Source organism: Hevea brasiliensis, chromosome 4 (assembly GCF_030052815.1).
Source record: "Hevea brasiliensis isolate MT/VB/25A 57/8 chromosome 4, ASM3005281v1, whole genome shotgun sequence".
Taxonomy (NCBI): domain Eukaryota; kingdom Viridiplantae; phylum Streptophyta; class Magnoliopsida; order Malpighiales; family Euphorbiaceae; genus Hevea; species Hevea brasiliensis.
Window position 1 is genome coordinate 42734816 of NC_079496.1, and position 6827 is coordinate 42741642.

Consider the following 6827-nt stretch of genomic DNA (forward strand, 5'->3'; position numbering starts at 1 on the left):
AGTGACTATGTAATGTTCTCGATGTTTGTATCGTAAGCTACATATTACAGTACCGACACGGGATTATTGTGTAGAGCTACGTACTTCCTCGTGATACAGTAAATTAAGAATATTTGTAAGTAATCTATAAATTGATACAGTTGCACCCGAATAGAGTACTATTACTGGAAATAAATGTGAAAATTTTAGTCAGAAATGTAAAACTTCAGAACTAGCCTATCAAACGACTACACTTGTAAGGTAGCTAAAGTCAGTGACTCAGTTATATTAATGTGAATTACCTGTACCACAGTAATTGCTATAAGCTTAAAGATATCAGTACGACTTATCATCCTCAAACGGATGGACAGTCAAAATAAGTGATTCAGGTAAATTTTGAAACTCGTTGAGTTTCTATAAATAATAAAATGAAATGATAACAATAATCTGTAAAATGGAATAAACCCTCGAGAATATACTGAGAACTTCTGTCCTTGAATCCGAGAGATATGAGACAGATACATCCCATTAACAGAATTTGTATATAATAATATGTGTCATGCTAGCATACAAACGACACCCTATGAAACATTGTAAGGGAACGAATAACTATGGATTTTATGATGAATCTTCCGAGGACACAGAATAGTCAAGATGCAGTATAGGTCATAATTGACAGACTAACCAAGTCTGCTCACTTTTTGCCAGTCCGGATGGACTATAGCCAGGAAAGATTGGCCAGATTGTACATATATGAGATTGTAAAATTGCATGGAGTGCCAGTATCAATTGTATCTGACAGGGATCCTAGGTTCACTTCTAGATTCTGGGGTAGTCTTCAGAGAGCCCTAGGAACTAGATTGAACTTCAGCACAGCATTCCACCCACAGACAGATGGCCAGTCTGAGAGGGTTATTAAGATATTGGAGGATACGCTACGGGCTTGTGTGATTGAATTTGAAGGTAGTTGGGATACACACTTGCCTTTGATTGAGTTTGCTTATAACAACAGCTACCAATCAAGCATTGGGATGCCTCCATATGAAGCTTTGTGTGGCAGAAAGTGCAGAACTCCCCTATATTGGGATGAAGTAGGTGAAAGGAAGACGATTGGGCCAGAAATTATTCAGCATACAGAGGAAAAGATCAGATTGATTAGAGATAGACTCAAGGCTACATCAGACCGTCAGAAGTCCTATGTTGATCTGAAAAAAAGAGATATTGAATATGTAGTGAGTGATAAGGTATTCCTCAAAGTTTCTCCTTGGAAGAGGATTACGAGATTTGGCAGAAAGGGGAAACTGAGTCCTCCTTTCATCAGACCATATGAAGTTCTGGAAGGAGTGGGCCCTTTGGCATATCGGTTGGCATTACCTCTAGAGCTAGCAAGGGTACACAGTATCTTCCATGTGTCCATGTTAAGGAGGTACAGATCTGACCCATCTCATGTACTATCAGTTGAAGAGATTGAGGTAAGTCCAGACCTCTCATATGAGGAACAACCCATAAAAAATCTGGCTTATGAGGTGAAGCATCTGAGGAACAAACAAATATACCTGGTTAAAGTGCTGTGGAACCATCATTCAGGCTAGGAAACTACTTGGGAACGTGAAGAGGATATGAGGAGACAGCACCCACAGTTGTTCAGAGACTAATGCCAAGTAAAATTTCTAGACGAAATTTATTTAAGGGGGGGAGAATTGTAACACCCCTAAGTTTGGTAGTGCGTTCTATTGTTCCGGTGACCATTACTGTCCGGACAACTAGGATGCCTAGAACTACACTTCGTTATGAGTGAGGAGACATAAAATAATGAAATACAAGAAAAGAAAATATAAGAAAAACAAAGAAAAAATAATAGCAAAGAAATGTAACCAAGTTAAGCGAGCCGAGAACCCTAGCGATGGGTGACCGCACCGGGAAGTCACGGCGTGGACCGTTGACTAGCCCTGGACTGCGAGGAACCCTGGAAAACATTTTTAGGACTTAAATAGACCCTTCTTGAAGAATAAATATCATTAGGAAGATCAAAGAAAAATTAAATAATTAGTACAAAGAAAAGTGAGAAATCGAAAAACGGACAAAACTCGGTGTTACCGAAAAATCAGGAATGCAACCCGAACAGGGGCATTATGGTCAATTGACATCCCGAATTGTCTTTTGACCTAAATGTCCATTAAAAATAAATAATATTACACTTAGAAAATAAAATGAAAAATTAATTTGGTGGTACCTCAAGTGAGTAGCAAGAATTAAGGGTTTAATGTGGAATAAGTGGGAATTTAACTTATTAAATGATTAAATTGTGTGAGTGGGCTACTAATGAATAAACTAAAAGCAAAATGGGGCAGCTGTAATTCCATTACACCATCAGAAACTTCATCTTCTCCAAATCACCAAACCTTGCCGAAATAAAGAATTAAAAGACCTCCATTGCCGTTTTCTCTCAAGCTCACCTAACCTCCTCATTTCACTTCCAATCATTTAGAGCTCTTCATTAAAGATTGTCTACAAATCATAAGGAAGAGCTTGATACCAAAATCAAGAAGTTTAATCAAGGTTTAGCAAGTTCCAACCATAGGTAAGTTTACATTTTTGAATATTGCTTTGTTAAACTTTGTGCACATGTTATGGGTGTTGGATTTGTGAAGAAAATTTTCAAGTTTGAGGAGTTATTGATATGTCCATTTTGGAAAGCCATGGAGTTATGTATTTAATGATTTATTATTACATATATTTGATGTAAATTCATGTTGAGTAGAGGGATTTAATATCCTAGTAAGTTATTTCCATGAAAATGTGGTGATTGTGCACTTAAATTGTAGATTGACGAATTGTGGGACACTTTGGCATTGTAGAACATTTCGGCAGCCTTGGGACACTTTGATAAATGTATGAGTTCATGAAGGTATTGGCAGAATATTGACATTGAGGATTGATGGATATGTATATAGATTGGTTGTGTAAAGTGTATGTAGGAATTAGTAATGTTTATGTGTATATGTGATTGTACTTAGACTTTGTAAATTTGAGTTTATTTGGTGTATTGAGGATGTGTGTAATATGCCCAAAGTGATTTTAAAGTGAAGTGGTACATGGTTTTGGTAATGTACCAAAACAGAATTGGCAAGGGAAGAGGACATATAGTAAGGTGAATGTGTCATTGATGTATGTTTAAGCAAGGTAATTTAGGGCAGTATGCATTTTAGCCTATAACTTTAAATGTGTAACCTCAATTGGTATGAGACCAATTGGAGGTGAAACTAGGCACAAAATGTGCCAACTTTCATTGAGAAAGCATACAAAAATTCTGCTTGCAAGGTGATATGAAAAATGACCAATTCGGATTAAGTGCAAGTGAAACCTGAAAACTGACCAATTGGGCAGCAGTTAGTGTATAGGCCATAACTCACTCAAAACAGGTCCAATTGACCTGAAATTTTAACCATGAATAGTTAAGACCCAAACCTACAAGTCTTATGAAGACACAAAAGCCCAAAAATGACCATAAGCAAGTCAAACAGGTTGCACAAGTGCGGGTCCAAAAACTGGCCGAACCAAAGTTGACCAAATTTGACCTAAAATGACCTAATTTGATGCCATTTGACCAACAATAGTAAAAAGACCATAACTTGGTCTACATAACTCAGAATGACCTAAAATTTTGCCCCGCGTTCTGTAAGACATAGATCTACAAGTTTGTAGTTTTGACCAAAACCCGAAAACTGAGGGAACTAGGTCGTCCGGCTAGGTCAAACTAGTATACCGGAATCCAGCAAGTTGCATTAAAATGCACTAAACAAGGAAATGAGTTTGGTAAAACTGTAACACCCTCTCGGTAACCACTTCGTACATCCTACTGTTCCGGTGACCGGTGTCGGTCCGGACAGCTAGAACGTCCGGAAAAATATTTAAACAAAATTCAGGAACCATAATTAACTCAAATATTAATAAGAAACACTTAGTAAAAAATTTTAGAAATAAAATACAACCAAGCAAAACGAGCCGGTGCCCAAGCGATGGGTAACCGGAGGGAAGTTGCGGTTCTCGCAACGAGGAGCCCTATACCCGGGGGAAAAATTATAAAATAATTTTTGGGACTCCAGAGAAGGGTAATTGAGGTTCCCATGGCATTAGAATGCCAAGAAAATACCTAGAAAAATTTTTCAATCGGTACAGACGATTTTGACCCGTTAAGCCAAACGGAGGGCATTTTGGTCATTTCGCCTTCCGAGGTGATTTTTGGCCGACTTGTCCAGTTGAGTAAATAATTAATATAACGTAAAATATGAATAAACGTTACTAGAAATTAAATTGAAAATGAGTAGTGGAGGAAAGAAAAGAAAATGAGGAAAAAATGTATTTATGACATCATGGTGATGTCATTAAGAAAACAATGACTAATCAAAATTAAACTATTATTTGACTAACTATTAAAAGAGATAAGAGAAGACCAAATTGGCAAAAATTGCAGCAGTCATCCTCCCCAAAACAAGCCAGCCGAAACACACTAGAACCCTCCTCCATTGATGTTCACTTCAAACCTTCAATTCCCTCCTTCATTTCACCCTAAAACCCTAGTTTCCTTTCACTAAAATTTGTCCTAGCACCTTGCATAATCTTTTGGCAGCCAAGAAGAAGAAAGAAAGTGAAGCTTTCTCCAGCTTGGATTGGCATACAACAAGGTTAGTGCATATATACACTTAAAACTTTTAATTTCTATGTTAAGGACTTGAAACCAACAAGTATTTGTGAATGAAATGAACCAAACTCATGTGTATGTCTAATATAGAATTCGGCAGCCCTATTGAAGGTATAGGAATAAGTGTTTTGTTGGTCTTAAAGTGGACTAAAAATGATGTTGAGGATATATATATATATATAGGTGATGAATTGGTATGCTAACTAAGGCACCTTGTAGAAATTATATTGTGAAGCTAGGGTTTTGGGAAGTAAAAATTAGCTTGGCTTATGAAATTGTTAAAGCACATCCTAATGGTCAATTAGTGACCATTTGAAGGAATTTGACCTTAATTGGGACTGGAATGAAGCATGGCAAAGGGAAGGTGTGTGCTGCCTAGAGGGTGCAGAATGGTGACTGAAAATTCAGTCCAATTACACAGCCATAACTTTGGCTGTGTTAGTCCAATTGGTGTTTGGCCAATTGGACATGAAACTAGGTTTATAATGGCACAGTTTTGCTGAAGAAACCATGCCCAAAGGACCAAAGCAAGAGGACCAAAACTTGGCCCCAATCCAGAACCCTGAAACTGATTCTGCAGAATTGGCCAAGTGAACAGTAACTGTTCATTTGGCCATAACTCACTGTAGATTTGGTCAATTGACCTGAAAGTTTTACAGAAACAAGTTAAGACATAGACAAACAACTTTCTTGAAGGAACCTACCCCAAATTATGGCCAGAACCCATCCAACCAAGCGACTCTAGTTACTGTTCATGCACTATAGATATGGTAATTTTCTGCAGAATGCACATTCGGCCAGCTTGGGTCTTTGGACCATATCTAGAGCTACAAAACTCCAAATGGAGTGATTCAAAAAAGGAAATTCAACTAGACAAAATAAGGAACAACTTTCATGTTTTACATTTCTTCAAATTCCTACAGTAACAGTGTCCAATGGAACAGTGAAGTTGACTCACCAAAACTGAAAATTCTGCTTGTGTTGAGTTACACTTTGGAATGGTATTAACACTTAATGCCAACAAGTTTTAAACACCAAATGTGGTATGTTGGGAGTGCCAAAGTCATTGTACACATTTTTATTCTAAAAGTCAACATTTTTGTTAACCAATGATGAATAGTGACACCAAAAATTTGAAATTCACAAATTGAAGAATTTAAAAGTTTCAAATGCCCTAGTATACCTAACAAGATTGGTTTGGATAGTTTGGCACGCTAGTAGGGTTCAGTTAGCAGTACTGCACATGGCAAAAATGCCATTCTGTGATTTCATGGCTTTTAGCCATTCTGACTTTGCATTGAGACTTGGCCTTGTGCCTGAGATTATTTACAGCTTGGTAGTCGCTCTGCACACCGGGTGATGCATATGCGACCGATGGTGTGACGGCCCGAGGTACTAGATACCCAGTGCCAGTTTACCCATTATCCAGTCCAGTCGTCTAGTGTAGGTTACTTGGGCAACCAAATGAATGAAAATGAGCAATGTAGAAGAAATAAATGAATGGATATACAAATACATGACAAACAAAACATGTACATGCAATACATATTTATATCTGTTATTTCTTGATATTTTATTATTGCACCACTAAGCATTATTGCTTAGCGCGTTGCTTTTGCCACGCGTAGGTACTGGAGATCCTGATCGTGAGCCCGTGAGACCACGATCGGGTGAGTCCATCCTGCAGATTCTGCAGCGTCTGCGTGTCACCTCACTACCTGCAGTGCATTGGTAGGGCACTAGGTGTCATTTTGTCATATTGATATTTTGTAGCAGATTTTTACTTTTTCATATGTATTTGAACTCATGGAATATATTTTGATGTCCATGTAAATAATGAAAGTTATGACTATGAATGCAAAATTTGAGCATGTATTTATCGCTTATATATGAGAAATGGATGTTTGTGAAATGAAAAGATTATTGAGAATTTGCTATTGAGAAATATTGTTGAGATTTTGGATATTGGAGTTTGAGATGATGGAATAAAAATATTGGAAGTGTTTTTAACAGGTTCCGAAGAACGGTTTTCTCCGTTTTTAGCCGGTACTCCGCCGGATTTTCTTTAAAATTTTCAGAACCTTAAATGAATGATACTTTTGATAAATGGTTTAAATAAATTTTATTTCATAAATTATATGCAAAA